This window comes from Dermacentor silvarum, chromosome 9, assembly GCF_013339745.2.
Source record: "Dermacentor silvarum isolate Dsil-2018 chromosome 9, BIME_Dsil_1.4, whole genome shotgun sequence".
NCBI lineage: Eukaryota > Metazoa > Arthropoda > Arachnida > Ixodida > Ixodidae > Dermacentor > Dermacentor silvarum.
The window spans coordinates 126,998,545-127,018,892 of NC_051162.1; the positions used below are offsets into that span (position 1 = coordinate 126,998,545).

The following is a 20,348-nucleotide window of genomic DNA, read 5'->3' on the forward strand; positions in this document are numbered from 1 at the left end:
CGTTGGAACATTCTTGACTCCCGCGTACAGGACTTCCGGCTCGTGGGCTTCTTCGTCCAAAGGAAGACGTTCGTATCCTGCTGCACTCTGTAAGCCAGCAGATACATCATCTCCCCTCCATTCCTTTTTTACATGAATTAAACAAAATCAAAGCGAAGAAAGCAAATGCAGCTGATCCCAAAAACATACTCTAAAGAAAAAACTTAAGAAAGCAGCATAGGAAATTGTCTTGAATGCGATACTTTCACCCTGTCCGCTTCCTCAAATGTGTGCTGAACCTGTGTGGCGAGCTATCCTTCGGCTGCCCGCCATCACTTTCCTTGTTCGGAGTTTTAAAAGTTAGATGAGGAAACTGAAAAGCTTTGAGCCGACGTGCAGTTTACGAGCTGAAATACCAGTGGAAGAAGAGTTGCAGAGAATTCACGCGGAACAGCCTGCATCCCATTTATCCATCGTATCTCTTCGCGAGGCTCGAGAATTTCAAGCAGGCCATATAAGTGCTACACTTTGAACACTTTCGAGGAAGACACGTTTTACACGCCTTGTCGGTTCCTTAACTGCTTTTCGGGGACACGTTACACGCTTATGCTATCCGGCTTTCTTTGCTTTCTTTCGTCTTTTTTTTTCTTTCTTCATTTAAATCGCTCTTCTTGGAGGGAAGTTTTATTCGAAGCAACCGGTGTTGCGGACGGTGGTATCGACAGCGTTCAAGACCTGTTAGGAGCCACAGCTGCATAACGTGCGCCGAAAGACGTACGGCCTGTTTTCCAGCGTTGATAAAGAAACTTGTACTTCTCCTTTCTGTATGAGCGTCGTCATCGTCATAATTATCTTCATTGGCCTTTTCTATGTTCAATGCAGGGCACTGAAACATTGGTAGAGTTAAAATGCAAAGCATAAACAACGTACCATCCATGCAGATGCCCTACGCAATGATGCTACCTATAAATGTCTCGAAACTTGTTAGTGAAACAGCAGCAGTAGTGGATGACTCGAGCTCACTCTTGTCTCCTGCATAGCTGTTAGCTATCTTCGTCAGGACGATGAAGGCGATGTATGAGTCTCGTCGGTGTATGAGTCTTCTGCGTACGTACACATGAGATGTGCATGTACGCAGAAGTTTGACATGTCTTGGATCCACGGCAACGCCATCAACGCCAGAAAAATTGCAACGCCATTGCTGCACGCGCAATAGTACAAGTAATGGAGGAATCGGAAACACCAGAAAGGTACTAAATCAGATAATGATTATTTTCATCCCATCATTCTTATTCTTGTTCTTGCTCCTGCTGGTATTGCTGCCGTAGTTTGTTTGTACGGTTTGTTTTTATAGCAGGCATTCTTGCTTATGTGTTTTCTTGTTTTTTCGTATTTCTGTGGCTCTTTGTTGCGTGTGACTGCGCGAGTGTTGCGCTTAGAATGCGGCACCCGAGAGAGGCCTCACTTGCAACTGCCCGAGAACATTTATATTTTCTGAATAATAATCTTGTGCGAACATTCATTTTGTGTATATATTAATATTGCGGCGACATTGATATTTTTGCACGCGAACTTTGTGTACGCGAATGTCTCTATGCGTTTTCCCAATTGTTGTCGTCCTGAACATTACGAGCAAGACGGTCCATGTCGGAGAAGAGGAACATCCGGCGTCACACATGTATGGCACCAATTCTCCGTAATTACACTTATCAAAAAAATATTGAAGGCCTGTCGTGAACAATTTGTGAAGGAACTTGAATTTAGGCAATTTCTTTGCAAAGGGCGTGTCGCCTTTCGCCATCAAAACTGTCTTAAGTTTCTTACACTAAACTCATTTCTCGCAGGACCGAATTACCACCTCGCATTAACATTCCGCGTCAAAAGATTCTAAAGTAGCTTTGACGACATTTATTGCCTTTGCAGAGTGTGACGCGCTTGAACTCGGTGTGGTGAAATGTAGAAAGCTCTGCCAAGAATTCTCTTGAATAAATTTTAATTTCGAACGATTACGGGTTCTCTTAAGACAACATCGCTTAAACGATTTCAGTTTAAACATGGCCCATTGTACAAAAGCATAGAGGTCCTACGTTGGAATGAACGTTTATGTGCACCACACACGCAATCAAAAAATACATTGCCATGTTGCAATTCATTGTTGAATTTATCAAATGATAATTACATCGGCGGTAACCGCGTCCACTGGCCCCCTAGGATACCGACAAACACGGTGAAGAGAAGTAAATACAGGGCGAACGTCACATCTTGTTACATGTTTTCTTCAAATTACCTGGGACGTCTAAATTATGTCCAAATGATCCGAGGAACAGTTTGAGTGGTCAAAACATCAACTATCACGCTGTCGCGTATCAGGCGAAATAGAATCGCTGTGATATGATCATATCAATTATGACGCGTTGCGCGTTCAATAGACACCGGTCGCCGATGGTGACGATGATGACTTTGAGAATGCAGGTGTCTGTGCTTCTGTTTTGGAAAGCCCAGCAAGCAATAACTTAGAGGGCGACTACAACATTGTTTTCTTTGCAAACAACTGGCACTAAAAGACATATTCGAAGGAGAATAGTACATGTGACTGCATCAAATACGTCGAGTCTTTCATGTGCCCACCAGAGGTATTTTAAGAAAAACTGCATTGCTACCTGGAGCAACTGGTGGTGGTTTTGAAAGATGCATCAAGCACGAAACGCGAGACCTGCACGGTTTTGTAATGCAGAAGTCGTATGTGCACTCCGGATAATCATTTTGAAATCAAAGCCTCTTTCGGGTGTGGTGTGTCTGCTGCTGGGTCGATCAGCATTTCAGCGTATTAGCGAAGGTTATGTGTGGTTTCTTCAAGAGCGCGCATTCCGAGCCGCATTTAGTAGTTCGGAATAAGATCAGAAAGTTAACTGTAACACGACGGCTCCTTTAACAAGGATGACTGCGTGCAGTAATAAAAGTTTTCAAAATGGCATCAGACTGGCGTATTCCAACACGCCAATTTCATGCACCGAAATTAATTATATGCATGCGGCACTATAATAAATGTCCTCTTCAATGCTTCACAGTCACAATTAACATCGGATAGTGCGCTATTTATTTACGTCATCTGACCGCTTCGCTGCAGTTTTAGTAGGGAGTAGTCTAACATTTGATCACGTGTCTGCGTTGGTTGGCGCAAACACTCAATTTTATTGCGATAGCAATTATATGGACACTCAAAAGCAGATTTCTGCCGTCGGCGTCGCCGTCGCCGTCGCCGTGAGGTTCCGTATGACGTCAATGGGGATGAAATCCTGGCCGCGCGCCGCCGAACGCTGTATGTGCGAGTGAAAGGGCGCGAGGGACGCGCTCTTTCACGGGGAGTGAACGCACGGCGGAGAACAAACGCGCGTTCTGCGCCGTGCTTCCTTAAGGGCTGCAGAAGTAGGCGTCTCTTTCCTCCTTTACAATCACCATATATGTAGAGCAAACGCGCCTTCTTCCGATGCGCGAGAGGCCGTGGGGGAGGGGGGAAGGGGGAGGGAAGGGAAACGACGTTTAGCTGCGGCACCAAGTGCCTATTTATATCAGAGGCTCCGGCAACAGTCACCAACGCCGCACGCATTTTGAGCGAACGCGGGCAAAACGCCGACGGCGTCGACAACAGTTCTGCGCGTTGCCGGTGCTGCTGCATGTCCAAGTTTATACAGCTGATAAAGCTAATATCATTACTCCGTATAGCTCTCTACAAATTTGCTATCGCAATTGATGCTTCACCTTTCAGGTGAAACTGCGACAACTTTTTTCGTTCAGTGCGGTGATACGTTGGTAATCAAGGGGGTGTTCAGCTGCGTGAGTTAGATGCGTACAAAAAAAAAATGTCGCAGTTTCACCCGAAAGGCGAAGCATCAATTGCGATAGCAAATTAGTAGAGAGCTATACGGAGTAAGGATAGTAGTTTTATCAGCTGTATAAACTTGGACATGCAGCAGCACCAGCAACGCGCAGAACTGTTGTCGACGCCGTCGGCGTTTTGCCCGCGTTCGCACTGAACGCGCGCGGACTTTTTATATAAAAACGTTGTCGCAGTTTCACCTGAAAGGCGAAGCATCAATTGCGATAGCAAATTTGTAGAGAGCTATACGGAGTAATTATATTAGCTTTATCAGCTGTATAAACTTGGGCATGCAGCAGCACCGGCAACACGCAGAACTGTTGTCGACGCCATCGGCGTTTTGCCCGCGTTCGCTCAAAATGCGTGCGGCGTTGGTGACTGTTGCCGGAGCCTCTGATATAAATAGGCACTTGGTGCCGCAGCTAAACGTCGCCTCCCTTTCCTCCCCCTCCCCCTCCCCCACGGCCTCTCGCGCGTCGGAAGAAGGCGCGTTTGCTCTACATATATGGTGATTGTAAAGGAGGAAAGAGACGCCTACTTCTGCAGCCCTTAAGGGAGCACGGCGCAGAACGCGCGTCTGTTCTCCACTGTGCGTTCACTCCCCGTGAAAGCGCGCGCCCCTCGCGCCCTTTCACTCGCACATACAGCGTTCGGCGCGCGGCGACGATTTCATCTCCATTGACGTCATACGGAACCTCACGGCGACGGCGACGGCAACGACGACGGCGACGCCGACGGCAGAAATCTGCTTTTGAGTGTCCATATAATTGCAATCGCAATAATACGCATTTGGTGCCGCAGCTAAACGTCGCCTAAGGACATTTCTACAAGCGGGAAGGCCTCACGGCCTCCCACCCCACCCCGGGCCTGACCGGCCTGGCACAACACCCCTGCAGACTCTGCAGCACACCAAGGCCTTCCATCTCGGCCTGATACGTGACGCCTATGCCTGCCGGTTTTGCTTCGCCCAGCCATGGCGACTCCACTCTATCCCTTCTTTCGCTCCGACGATTTCATCTCCATTGACGTCATACGGAACCTCACGGCGACGGCGACGGCGACGACGACGGCGACGGCGACGCCGACGGCAGAAATCTGCTTTTGAATGTCCATATATTTGCTATCGCAATAAAACGTTCAGTGGGGCCCCATATTGATTGCTCGGACGACTTGGATGGCGAAAGCTTTAATGCGTTGACGCTATTTCATTTACGATTGTTTGCTTATCTTGTTTAATTGTTTAAATAGCTATTAATTGGTCGTAATCCGGTTTAATTGTTTTCTTACTTGCTGTTACGGAGTCTTTAACTGATCCTTATTATTATGTACTGCTCTTTGGAACTCTTAATTAGTCTTTATTTGGCGTGGCCAGTTTTATCACGGAGTCTCGAATTGATGTTAAGTAGTCTCTATTACTGTTCGCAACCCTTAATTACGTTTAATTAATCGTAATTATTCTTAGTTACATAGTAATTCACTTTAGTACGCTTTAATAAAGGTGTCGTATGACGTCCTTGTATTGGTCTTGTTAATTATCCTAATTACTTTTAATTAGTCTTTGGGACTCTTGAATTACTCTTAGTTACGTTTAGCTACTTGGTGCTTAATTCACTTTTAAATACGTTAATTACTGAACGGCAGAGGTGTAGTATGCCGCTTTCTGATTTTTGCTACCGCAAGTGTTGTCGACGATGGTCACATTCCGTGACTAATGAGCCAGTTAAGCCTTTCGCTTTAAAAGGCGCCGATACCCATTAAGGCGCTCACACGAGCGCTTATGCTCCATCGCGTGCACACGCGCGCGCACAACGTTTTAGAGACCGCATCCGCGCAGCCCCCCTGTAACAACGCTATACCTGCAGGGTGTTTCATTTTAGCTGCACCAAATTTTTAAAAATTGCCTGTGGCAGATAGCACAATTATAATCCTTGATCTAAACTACTCGATGAGGCTGCCATTACTTCCACGAGAAATCAAAACGCCTATTTGAATACTTAACATATTTACGCTAATTAACTCTTTGGTTAATTATTTTACGGCGCATCTTTCAATCTACGAATTATAGCCGCTGAGTTCGCAAGGCGTATCCACTTGGAACGAATTCTCAGGACTGAACCAGTTTCCAGATATTAATGTTCAAAGTGTCCGACGAAATGCATGGGCGTTCCAGTTTGTGCTTCGATGCATAAAACAGCGTTTTCCTCAAAAAGTTAACTGGAACGCCCATACATGTCGTCGGACACGTTAAAAATTAATATCTCGAAACTGGTTCAGTCCTGAGAGTTCGTTCCAAGTGGATACGCCTTGTGAACTCAGTGGCTATAATTCGTAGTTTGAAAGATGTGCCGTAAAATCATTAATTAAAAAGTTAACTAGCGTAATTATGTTAATTATTCAAATAGGCGTTTTGATTTCTCGTGGAAGTAATGGCCGCCTCATCGAGTAGTTCAGATCAACGATTATAATTGTGCTATCTGCCACAGGCAATTTTTAAAAATTTGGTGCAGCTAAAATGAAACACCCTGTATAAAAGGCACCCAACGCTATTCTTTTAGGGGCGAAGCTCCTTAGGGTGTGGGTCGTTCCCTCCTCTGTAGTAGTAGTAGTAGTAGTAGTAGTAGTAGTAGTAGTAGTAGTAGTAGTAGTAGTAGTAGTAGTAGTATGTAGCCACCTGTAGTTTTATGAAGTGTTCACTAGATGGCGTTCCGGTTCCACTTTGCGCGCGTTCGGTGCGAACGCGGGCAAAACGCCGAAGGCGTCGACAACAGTTCTGCGCGTTGCTGGTGCTGCTGCACGTCCAAGTTTATACAGCTGATAAAACTACCTTGAGTCTCTCGTTCCCGACGCGCGCTCTCTTTATCTCCCGTCCGTAGCTGTGGTTTACCCGAATGATCCCCCGGTGCTTCACCCACTCATCATCATTCACTTCGTGGATATGCTGTGATTTTTGAGCAAGGCAACACCTATTTAGATTCACTGGGGAGTGACGCGAGCTTGCTAGGGAGACCGCACATGCGCAGACCCTGGCACTACTTTTTCACCGGCGCGCTCCGCCGGCGAAAGGCCACCGCTCCTCCGGCGTTCCGAGTTATTTTGTGGGCACCTGTACTGAATGCTAGTACCAGAGTACGGGCTTATACAATACTCGTACGCTGACCGACAAAGTAGTGCGAGTAAGTACACCTCTGTTCTGCGCAATGAAACAAAACAAAACAAAAACTACGCAAGACCTGCACGCATATTCCTGGCTCACATGTATCTCTCCAAAGCACACCAACCTGTTAACCTAATGACAAAGAATATTCAATAGGGTCTTCGATTTACTTGACTTTCATCTATTTATCAATTCGGTACATGCCACTGGGTCTGTACCCGCTTTTGGCCAATCCCCAAGGAATGGGTATGGGCCACTGTGACAATTTTACTGTACCACTGTGATTCAAGTGACACACTGTGACACAGTGATACACTGTGACACAAGTACGACTGTGACACAAGCTACATGTGTGTCATACTTGACTATACATACACCTGCCTCAACAAGCCTTATACATCGTCTTGCTCCTCGCGACATCGCTGCGTGGACGCCTCACACTGATCATCCGCCTGATTTGGCGTTTTTAACGCGATAGTGTTTAGGGCCCCGTGTCGCAGAAAATGCGGTGTCAGCGTCGGCATTGGCGCCCGCGGCCGAAAAAATTATCCCCATCCACGTTTCGGTATGCCACACCATTCTATCATTAATGTCGCACTCGCTCATACCTTGTCTTGCATTCTTGGCAAAGCTATTCCTCGGAATTTTGAGAATGACAACCCACAAACAAATGTCATGAAACAAAACACCCACAGCCCATGCCTTTTATGTTAAATATTCTCAGACTGAAATATTAAAAGTGCGAAACAAATACGGAAACCTGAAAATGATGTAATTTCTTTGGCGCGGTTGTGCACCATCTCCGGGATCGGCTCACACAAGAGGCCACGTTTCCACCAGAAAGCTCGCCTACGTGCATAGCGTTCGCGGCCAGCGTTTGCCAGTAACCATTACGGTTGCATAAGCTGCAGTCGTCAGGAACCATGAGTAGCAGTCAGGGATCTTTGAATGCTATCGTGTTCCACTCTTAAAAGCGGAGCTTAAGCGTCCTCCCAATTTTTTGGCATAGCTTGCGAGCGGCGTTGTGCACACACATAAATGTTGATCACATTAATGACCTTTGTTGCGGACAAACATTGCACCAGGTTGCATGCTGGATACGGCGCAAGCAGGCACAATTGAACGCATCGCCGTTAGCTGTCAGACCGCCAATCAGTCAGATTGTCTTGCATTCGTGCTCTGGTCATTCGATAATCACGTTGCGCTATATTTCCCCTGTAGTGACGCTGCGCGAACACGTAAAAAATGAGCTGATTTCAACGTAGTGCCATGTATTCTGAAACGTGACACTATGTGACACTGTCACATGGTGACATTATGACACATAGTGACTCATAGTGTCCCATGTGACGCTATGTAACGTTTCTTAGTGCCAATAGTCTCATGAAGAAACTTACTAAAAAGAACTCTGGCTCAGCAATTCTTCAGCTACCAAGGTAATTGTGTGTATTGCATGGATTCATCCAATCTTCGTGCTACTGACTCCATCCCTTCTTGTGGCGTTACGTATTACGCTTTATATTTTTCTAAATTTACGTGAGATCACATTTTTGTACATTCACGAAGGCAAGAATTTTCTGTGTGCAAGCATAATCGCTGCGAATTGTTGGATTTGTAACGCAAAATGTTGTTGAAAGTTATCAATTTTCTAAGCCACAATGGAGGGTAGATTTTAGGCAAATCTATGTAGTACTAGCCACTTCCCCCCCCCCCTCCCACTTTGTCTCGTCCGTCATAGTTGCTTACCCTGTAGACACTAGGGCCAGAGTTACGTTCAGTCTTTTGTAGGAAACTGTACCCTGATTCTTCTCAAACGATCGTCCTCGTCGACTCGAAGTTATTCCTGTACTCTATGGATGGATGCTATGAGCGTCCCCTTCGAAACAGGGTGGGGGGTTTTGCCTAATGTCCTACCTATATATTTTCCAAAGGAATTACACACAAACAATTCGCAGCATCAAACTTTTTGAATCCCTAGTCGGAACTTAGTTTTTTGTAGGCTTCCGTGGTTTGTGGTCTCCCTACTTTTCTGCGACAAAACCTCCAATCGCCTCTTACTAAGCTCTATTGCGGACATGTTTACATTCCCCCTGCTATCCCTGAACCCAACGGCTTCAAGGGGGTCAGAGGAGCCTAAACCGACAGCTGAGCAGATATCTTCTCATTCTAATAAAACATATTCCATCGTTTCCCTAGCTTTACCGCAGCAAGCACATGCTTCTTCGTTCTTGGTGTACATCGCTTTATAACTGCGCGTTCTAAGGAATCCTGACGTCGCTTCAAAAAGTAAGGAGCTTCCCTTTGAGATATCATTAATTGTTTCTTTCCTGGTTTCGTTTTTTTTTTTTTTTTATCTCTAAGGTCGTTACTCACAGCAGGTTTCTTTTCCATATTGACCCCACCTTTGAGATTGTCTCAGCCCCTCTGACTTTGGCTTTGACGTTCTGTGTTGCCATGTTGCCAGATGAGCACAGCGCCACCCCTCGAGTGAAGAAACCGCTACGCTTCTCAAGAATAGAAGCGGTGCGTCAACGAAGCCCAGTGACCACTTCTGTCGAGAGGCGGCGCTGCCAGCCACTTTGTTGAGTCGAAGTGGAGCGATGAGTATAGAGGAACGATACGGGGTACGTATGACTGTGCCGCCTCACCTTCCATTCACATCCGGCACTTTTTTTAATTTTTATAAGCCACCTGCGATGTCCCTTCGTTGACCTTGAAACAGCGTCTCGACGAAAACAGCATTTACTGCTTCTGCATTTTTTCTTTTTTGTAGATAACTTAATGAATTTCCAGCTTCTCGATGTAAGTTTAGTTCGATTCAGCACCGATGCAGCGGCACGAACGTTACAACACGCCGTTGCAACGACCGCCGCTTTTGCCGCTCCCCACCAAAGGCCACTTTCACCGGCTTGCGCCAAAAATTACTCACGCCAATGGCCTGGTCGAAACCGCGGTGACTAAACTAGGACCCCCGTGTTGTAGGCCACACACACGCACAGTCCTTCCCACGCCAAGCACTTAGGCCAGCGCATACGGTCACCGCGTGTGTAATCAAAGGGCTCGAGGACCGCGCGCTACGCGCGAGGCGTGTGCCCCAAAGCGTTCCAGGTTTTCCTGCTCGAACGGGAACGTGAGCTTCACTGACTTGTACTTAACGGAGCGCCGAAAAAAAACATGGCTTGGGAGGGCGGCGGAGGTTTTGACTTTGCCGTCACCATGATATACTCTGCGACTGATAAGTCATGTCCCAGAAATGGCAGTCATGACTTCACTGGCTCTCTCGACCACCCACAGTACGGCGAGAGCATAGCATGGTTGCCATTACTCTGAGAGAGCCGTCGCTCGACGGCCAAGGGAAGGGGGGGGTTGAGATTGCGACGTGGACACCAGCTATGTACTGTGCACCGTTAGGTGCAAATGCTGCATGTCAGACTCGCACGAACAAAGGCAACACGAAGACGACAAGAAGAATAAGATCGCTGAATTCCAAGTGAGAGGTATTTTTAATTTCACAGTGTTCGTGAACTCGAAAATCAGTTGGAAATGCGTGGTTCTTGCGTCATTTTCTCATAATTTCGCTGTGTACCTTCTGGGCTGTGAAGACTGATGCTATGTTGCAACAACCTCGCCCGAGCCGAAAGTCAACTGAAGCCAAAGAAAACTCACTAGAAAGACGCCGAAATACAACCGTACCGATTTCTGTAATGATTATGTCAGCTAGCCAACAGTTGTTTCGGATAATCGCGGTGCCCTTCATGGGCCATCGTGCGCAGTCACCACTGGCGAGCTCTCTGGTGACCGTCGTCAAACGCTGAATGGCGAAAAAGGATTTGTAGTGTGGCACTTCACTGGTTCTTGTTTCCACAGCACTGCCCCGTATCAGCGTGACGAAATACCTGCCCGCGTCACTACGTGTTGCCCGCTCTTTTGCAACCTTGCTAAGGTGCCTGTGTGCTTATCCAGCGGCCATGGCCTGATCAGTGTTGCCTTCATAACTCAACCTGCTTACTAGCTTAGTCACATCTCACACTTAGGCTCTACCTCTGCATGCCTTAAGGGCGGCTCGCGAGCGTTCGGCATTCGGGAAGGCTGACAACCTTCCGCGAAGGTGTTAGGTACAGGAAGTGACTCAACTACGTTAACGAGGTGTCTGTCACCGCGTGAGCTGTACGCATTGGCTTATGGCCGCTGGCTACTCTCCTAGCGCGTGAGAACAAAACTTCATGTGTTTATCTAAAGCCACGGGTTTTCCCCGTACACTGCCCTCTTCAAGAAACAGTAAATGTGAATACAAAGTTGTATTAGTAAGCTACGCATCTGAAATCACAAAATGGCCACTCCTACGGTGAAAGTAGGCCTGGTACAGGGCCAGAAAAAGGCGCAAGAAAACAAAATACGGCTGGTGACACTGCCCCGAACTTTTCAAACCATGCACCTCGCCCTGACGTCATAGATTTTGACAGCATCAACAGGGGTCAAGTAAGTTCTTTATCGGCTAAGAATAATTTAATTGAATTCTATGGCGACTAAAGACTAAACGTAGAAGTTTATGGGAAGTTTTTCCGCGCCAGAACGACCCATATAAATGCTAAATAATACTTTTATATCCATGACGTCACACTGACCTACGGGCGTCGAGGTTCTGGCGGGAAATAAAAGAAGAAACGTACTGTGCATTTCATTTTTCAGCGCTAGTTACCAGCTCTTAGTTTCGGGTAAGTGAATGGAGGGTCTCGAGAGAGTACCTCACTGTAGCTTGTGACTACCTAAGAACACAGAGGCATATGTACCCCTGTCATCTCGAGTATAACTCGTATAGTCGCTCCAGCCAACTACTCGCTCATTTTCATGACGCCATGACCAATGAAGAAGAAGGAATCGAACGTTAGAGTAGACGGCATATTAAAAGAAATGGTTCTGTCCACCAATATACGTTTTATATTGCGCATATGCATTATATTATTGACTACACGGGTTGTTAAATAACGACTGGGACTGATGATATCTTTACTTCTAGAAATTATTCATCGGCACGTTTATCCCTTCCTAAATGCTCCTCAGTGAGTGAAACGCACGCGTCCCACCTGTTCTACCAAGCCTATAGATAACATGATTCGAGTCATATTTTGCCACCTTCCTAAAAATCGCAATCCAATGTCGCCTGGTTCCATGCCTTGCTTCATGTCAAAGCAATGTCGTTTACCGTTCACTGAAGCATAGCAATGATCCTCTTACCCCCTTACAGTCGAGATGCGGCACTCTGACTTCTTTGTGTACCTCACGGCAAAAAAACATTTGCTTTATATGGAACAAGGTGTAGTTGAGACACGGGAGGCGATTTTTAGTAGCTGTCAAAAATGGCTTCGCTCATATATATAGACTTGGTAGAAACGATTGAACGCGTGCATTTTGATTACTGGGTACCATATAAAAAGGAATAAAGGTGCCGATGAATAACTTTCAGAAGTACAGATATTAGAATCAGTCTCAGTCTTTACTGAACCACCGTATAATATTATTACACTGCCTCCTACATTGCTCATATCACGCAGATGACCTTCCTGTGACGGTTCCTAAGGGGCTGGCGGTATTGAAAAGCAAACAAATAAATGAGCAAATAAAAAAACCATTCTTTCTGTTCTTTTTCGTGCGTGAGTTACCATATTACTGCCAGTAACACTGGGTTTTGCGTAATGTTTTCCACTACATCAATAGTAACTCTGTAGCTGTGCTAAGTATTGTATCAGTGATTATACATATACCATGCCATGCATCCGCACTACTTCATAAGCTACATAGAGCTGAGTTAACTAGAAATATTGAATGAAGCCCTTGTGTAGCATAGCCCTAGACATACGAGAACATACAAGTTGCACAGCATACTGTACCAGGTCCCGACGCGTGTACGAGTATAATGAGCGCCGAATAGGTACGTCGAGGCTGTGACGTGGTCCGAGATCAACAGGTGTACAGAGGAAGAAAATACACGGATGACTTAGGCACTTTTTTCAATCTGTGTTGCGAAAGGAGCGGCCCGGGCGACCCACTTGTTTTTCAGTGTATGCTCTAGTCGCCGCGTTTGCACGTATGCGCACAGCGTAGCGGCCTCACCATGCGCTTCAGATCGGAGGCTATAATTCCGGGATGTGGTGTCGCAATGTAACAAAGTGAGCGGAGGAGGGAACGGACGCTCGTCGAAACTTGGTGTAAGGTCGACCCGCGTAAGCTGCAGTGCGAGTTTTGTTTATGCGAATCCTCGATTACACGTTTCAAGTCGCTCGCAAGTCTCTTCATGGTAGATCGCATCCAGCCGTGTAATTTGGCGCGAGTGAATCGACGAGCGGCCCCTCGGGGACTCACCTGTGATGTCAATGATAGGTTGACGAAACAGGGTATGTGAAGAGTGTGATAAATTTGTTAATATACGTTGGCCTCTCGACGTTTCTATGCACTTGTCGTTGTCATTGTCATTGTCATTGTCGTCGTCGTCGTCGTCGGTCGTTTGTCGTCGTTTGTCGTTGTCATTGTTGTCGTTGTTGTCGTTGTTGTCGTTGTTGTTGTCGTTGTCGTCGTTGTTGTCGTTGTTGTCGTTGTCGTTGTCGTTGTCGCTGAGCTCGGGGTCGTGGGTCCGCATTTCGATAGGAGCGGAATGCAAGAACGCTAGTGTACCAGGTGCATTAGGTGCGCGTTAAAGAACCCCAAGTAGTCCAGGTTAATCCGGAGTCCCGCTATGGCGTGCTTGATAATGAAACTGGTTTCGGTTTTGGCACGCAATACCCCAGAATTTATTTCAATAATTTGATTAGTTACTCACTGCGTCCATTATATATATATATATATATATACATACATACCGTAAAAACCGGAATATAGGTCGAACTTTTTTTCAAAAAACCATTGCGAAAAGTCGACCCTCGTCTTATATACCGGACATTGGTGGAAAAACTACGGAAGTCTTGCAACAATGGGCAGATGAAGTAAACAGCCACCTTCGCCATCGCATTCAGGCTGCTTTTTCACATTTTGTTTCAAAATGAGCGAAAGCCGACGGCAATTCACCGTCGCCTTCAAGAAAAAGGCGATTGAGTACGCGGAAGCCCACGGCAACGTGGCGGGTTGCCGTGGGCTTCGTATCGTGCGACCATCGACCCGCGTGTTTGTCAGCACCTTATCATCACGGCACGGAGCAGCATTTAAATAAATACTGTCACCATTGTGCAACCGGCTGAGTCGCATTTGTTTAAAGGTAACAGTGTCTTTCGGTACTTTTGCCATTGAAAAAGATTTTTTTTTCATTTTTAAAATTGGTTAGTTGGGGGGTCGACCTATATTCCGGTTCGACCTATAGTCCGGTTTTTACGGTATATATATTTTTTCCGAATAGAACATTCTGTAGGCCCGGTATGCACGTAGTTTATAAAGAAGGAGGACAGCTACGAAAAATGTGGAGGACGCTTAAGCTTCGCCTTGAAAAGGTGGAACGCGATTGCATTCAAAGATCCCTAACTGCTTGTCACGCTTCCCGGCAACTGCTGCTTTTTTTTCTCCACCTTCGCCTCCGCGCGCCGCTGCCGCGGATGCGCAGAGGCGCGCGCCATCTGGCCGGTGTTGTTGCAAGGAACCGAGCGAGGCGCGGCACTCACGAATGGTAGAAACGTTGGAAAAGGGGTTTCTGTTTCAGTTTACGCGTAACAGAATTGCGTTTTCTCGTATATTCAAATTGCAATCAGGCGCTATCTTGTCTGTAGGTTGTGGTTAAGTCGTACTTTACGATTTTTCTAACGCATTTTACTTTGAGAAATTCTATTAGTTCACCAACGCCTCTGTGCCAGGCTAAGGACCTGCGTGCATGGTTCGGTATGCGTGGTTCGGTATAATTTTTCGCTCACAAGACGGTCGGCGCCGCACGCCGATACCGTTCTTTTTCTTTCTTTTTTCTCTTTTTTGCGGCAAGGGCCCTTAACGCTATCGCGTTAAAATGCATGCTTATTTGCCTACGTTTTGCAGACAGAAGAAAAAGAATGCACGTGGTAGCATGCGGCGATAAATTCAGTCGAAAGACAGCGTTCCGTGTGCGTTTCAACCGTTTCTTTTTTTTATGTATGTGTGTACTGCGCTGAAAGCCACCGGGGAGCACTTCCCTGAGAAAACAAGCGCCGCCGTTGGCCCAGCCGCTGGTGAACGCAATCCAAACCAAAACTACTGCTGAGGATATGAAACTGAACGAACCGAAGAGGAGCGTCCAACGGAGAATCGGCGCGCAAAATGCGTGGCGCGACTTCCTCCAAGTCTCTGCTCCGATTTTTCTGGTCGCCCTTTAACGACCACTCACAAACACGGACACGCGCAAAAATGCCCGGGGCGCCGCTTTGGCCCCGAATTGCTATTCCATACGACGTCGCGCCAAATGCCACGCCCCCCCCCCCTTCCCTCCCTCCACCCTTCCCTACTCTTTAGAGAGCGTCCCTCGTATAAACGCATCCTTCGCGTTTAAGGCCCACATTGTGTACAAGCGGCTATAGCATCTATCGTTGGTCAGGGTGCTGCAGTACTACCGCATGTTTCCGACTACAGCCGGTTTCAATTAGAATCGTACACACAGTCTCTTGTCAGTAGTACGCCTGTCTTCAAGCTGTTTCCGTGCTATAGATTCACTAACATGCCAAGACTGATATACAACGAGAACATTCGCAATTCGAGCTGTTGTTAAGAGGGATGGAAAGGAGGGAGAGGCGGGGGGGCGGGGGGGGGGACTGCAAGCCTGGCAAGTGCCCTGTTTTTTTTTTGTTTTTTTTTCTATCTCTCCTGCTGGTGATGCTGCTTGTGCAGGTGCTGGTGCAGCAGCAGCAACAGGCGGGGTTAGCCTCGTATGTTTAGCCGGCAGTTGTTCCTCTAACCATAAATTGTCTCTCTATTAGAGCGCAGCTTGCTTGTCTCTTTACAGAACATTTCGAAGAGAACAACGCGTCTTCTCTCTCTAAAGCGAATCTTCCTTCGTTTTCTTCCTCTACACAGAACAGTTCGTACAGTACCGTTATTTTGGTTGCGGAGTACACTCCGTAAAATTCGGTACTGCAGGAGGACAAGCACAGGCGACGTGGGGCTACGGAAAAGCGCGCGAGGCGCGTGCGTGTCAGCCCAGAATGACCAAAAACGAGCGGTGTGGAAACTAGGTTTCCATTCGGCCCGCAGGAGAGCGCGTGGTAGTAGTTCGTGGCGTTGTTAGGACGCCGAACGGCAGGACGCTCTTGTCTCTCACCGACGGCGCTATGAACGATGAGGGTGTGGCTCGGAGCCGCAGTGCCCGAATGGCGTGTTATTCGCGCATGCGCAGCGGCGTCGCCGTGCGCGTACAGCGTATAGTTTCTTTCCTGGTGCGTCAATGTCCGAGTATAGAGCACTGCCTCTTACGCAGAGAATATCATTCGCACGAGGGAGGTTGTTGCGCGGTTGAGAATTAGGAAGGTGGAATCGGGCAAGATGTTAGGAGACTAGAGCGGGACCGCGCTAAAAGCACACCCCATGTATGCGTCTGTGTTTCTGTACGAGCGTACAAGATGGCTGTGGGAGCCTGCGTGCTGTTGAAGAAACCAAGGCGGAGAAGAATATAGCCTAGGTGTAGAAAGAGACATGTCTTTTCCTAGTGCGTCGCACTCTCTTTCGCGAGCCTAATTGGGCTAATTCCGTGCGGAGCTATTTTCGACCAGCGATCGGGCAAGGTTAGCTAAGAGGGTTCGCACGTCTGGTTGCCCGTTGTGTTTATCACTATATTAGTTACCATTAGCCTGCTTCTGCAGGTGCCTTTTTGGGTATACCGACTGCGTCCCCCCCCCCCCGTTTTGTTGAATTGATTGATTTTACGATCGAACGATGGACTGACTGCCTGATCGATCGATCAATTGATCGATTGATTGATTGATTGATTGATTGATTGATTGATTGATTGATTGATTGATTGATTGATTGATTGATTTTAGTCCCAGAGCCATAAGAGACTCCGTAGTGCAGAGCTTCGGAGTACCTTTGGCTTACCGTACACGCGAAACACGGTACGCATTATTATTTTTTTTGCGCACTACACCCATCGGAATGCGGCCGCAACGACTTAGTAACGAACCTTCGACCTGGCGCTTCTCAGCAGAACACCACAGCCACTGAACCACCCCGAGAGTTCAGCGGTACATCGTGACGTACATCGTGACGTCATATAGTATCACATTATCAATAATACCGCCTCGAACCACCGGAAACATTTTGTCCACCTCTTAATCACTCTATTGCAGACCAAACCCCTGAAGGGTTGGAATTGTAAGTCGGCTGTAGACTCAATCGTAAGCACCACTTCGAGCTCAAGTTCATGCAAGACAAAGATATCCTCCACTTATTTTGAAGTAATAGGCACGGATGTACCGCTCTCTGGTCCAAAGTTGAGCGGGATTAGGTATACCGGATGCTTCAAGAAACACGCAGGACAAGCAAAAGCACTGCCAGGCAAAGAGGTTGAATTCTCGCGTGAGCTCCTGCGATGCCACATGGTTTAATCAACACACTTGACAGGTACTAACGCTTCGTTGTGACACCACTAACATCTGTATCAATATAGAACGATGCATACATGCGTGTTACCACTTGAAACCACTGAAAACATTTCGCCCACCTCTAAATGACACATTTAGGCTTTTATAATCAACTGTGTCGCACAATCTAGTCTCTTCTTTCGTTGTAAATCTTTTTTCTATTCAACTGTCTGTCAATGCGCTCTCGCAAGGAAAGTATTGCAAAAAAAATTGTATGGTGCATGTATAATATTTATTTATTTATTTATTTATTTATTTATTTATTTATTTATTTATTTATTTATTTATTTATTTATTTATTTATTTATTTATTGATCCCGCAGAAGGCGTGACCCCTAAGTCACGGAGCGCTGCTCACCTTCGTCCCGAGCTGCGATTGTCATAAAGGGCAGCATGTATATATATATATATATATATATATATATATATATAAACTTTCCAATGAACTTTCTTGACATAAACCTAAAACGCAATGAGACAAGCAAACCTTTTTACGCGCAGACCTCTTTTAATAAAAGCACTCTACTATATCGTCGAACCTCACGCAATGCTTATTGCGACTGCGACCATGTCACTCTTGCAATGGGCGTCGGACAACGGGCAGAAGCTAAAACTGTCCCGTCTGACTCACCCCGAGCTGAGTCTGCGCAACACCGCGCTCGACTGGGCGGTTCTTCGATCGGACAGGCCTGACCGAATAACGGCACTTTCCCTCTCCAATGTCAGGGTCGCGAGAAAGGGGTGCGCAACAACCGCCGCTGCCTCGGACAGACATAGCGGCGCCATCTATGGGCGAGACGCAGTGGCGCCGAGCCCCCCCCCCCCCCCCAACTCCCCTTTTTCCGAGAAGCGTCAGCCGAAAGCACGCGTTGGCCGCCGAAAACTCGTTCTCTGTTTTTTCGATAGAGGGCATAGCGCGCCGCCCACTGCGTCGTCATCTGTGTCTCGTATTCGCGTGCCTTCTGTCTAGAGTCATCAGTGACTCCCCCACCCTAGCGCCTGGAAAGCTTCGTCGGGACGCACTCACACTTCCTGTCCGTCGGCTGCCCGACCCCACACGAGATAAAGGGAACTGACGTCACTCTGCTAGAGCGCCGCGCATTTCCGGTCAGACAGTACACAAGAGCATTATTCAGCGAGCAAAACCCGCAATGTCTGTTTGCAGCTTCTGGATTTGTATACGTACTTTTTCTTCCAAGTTTCCTTCTGCTATTTCACTTTCGCCTCATACAACACATCGATAACCTCAATACACTTGTTAGTTACTTGTCAATGTTACTCTATGCAGTTGACATTTGACTTGCATATATGGGAGTTGGGATAGTACTGTACCGTATTGCAATATTTTTCACTGTAATTTCTGTTCACATTATCTGCCCCCCCCCTCCTGCCTAATTCATATATGCTATTATATCTTGTTTTGCTGTGATAGCTTCATCATTTTCTATTACTTGTTGCATTCAAGCATTGAATATTGTCTGTTCTATTTGTATTTTCTGTAAAACCGTACCGGTGATGGCCGCCGCGTACATCAAAGACATGTACGATCTGTCAATCAATAGATGGCTTCGAGGAACGAACTATAACGCCACCTGACGTGAAAATCATGTCACGATTGAGTTGTAAGCTGCGTTAATCAAGCTACATCTGTTCGTAATAAACTTACGTTTATAGAGCAGCACCGTAAATAGTGACAACACTTCGCGACAAGATCTGTAATAAAATTCTAGAGATGCTATTCTGACAAGTAAAAAGAACTTAAGGATCGAAAAAAGCGTCACTTGCAGAAAATCTGTTTGAATTTCCGCCTCAACGTCGGCCATAGCTGTAAACAATCACAGTGGAGACTATCCTTCAGGATAATAGTAACTTTGGAACCATACAATCAATGCATGCCGGTTCAATAGCTATAAATGATAATCGCCCGCGGTAAAGCAAAGGCACCTTGTGCAGTCCATATTTATAGCCTTATCCTTGATGGGCGAAGCCTTACTTATACTGAGCGGGAGGGGGACGGGGGGTACAGGTTTTTTTTTTCTGCAAACAAGAACTGAAGTTTCGTGGTGGATAGAGCAAAACTTTCCTAACCCGTATTGAGGAAGTAATCTGCAACTCGCGTCAAATCTGGCATCACCTGACTTCACGCTACTGTCACCCACTTATCCGCAAATAACGGCTGCTTTGTGCAGATTGCAGTGTTGAACACATAAAAATTTGTAGATACGGCCATCACTGAAGTAAATGTAATTCTTTTTTCTGCACCGGTGCTCACGGTTTTATTCGGGCACTAAATTGTCCTGCAAGAAGGTTGATGAACTTAATGTAATATAACTTTCAGCAACTTTTACACAAAGAAAATTAGATGTTCTTGGCCACAACTAGAACTCGTTTCCTCATGATATGCAAAAATAAATGAATCTCTTACATCATTTTTATTTAGGAATATTTTAAAGGGGCACGTCATTAAAATATTGCTTGCCGTAAATTCTTTGGGGAATTATATACTTACTATTTATTTTGATGCTTTCCACTTTTTAAGCATCATTATGACAAATCTTAATGACTTATTATTATCGATAATGTTGAATCGCGCATATTTACTTGTAATACAATCTGTAATTATTTTATTGTGATGTGCGTTGCTATTGCGTACGTGTTTTTAAACGCGCCTTTAAGATCTGTTCATTTGTTAGCTTTTTTTCTTGCAGTTATTGCTAAATTTTGCGTCAGCATCTTGTGTCATCTATGCAAAGTTTTGCAT

The 20,348-nt window shown here is 46.3% G+C and overlaps 1 protein-coding gene across 1 annotated transcript in view; it reads right to left on the reverse strand.

The window, feature by feature from the left end:
* LOC119464257 (disheveled-associated activator of morphogenesis 1-like) overlaps positions 1–20,348 on the reverse strand; it is a 175,579-nt gene that overhangs the window by 146,885 nt on the left and 8,346 nt on the right. The gene's annotated exons all lie outside the window — the stretch shown is intronic.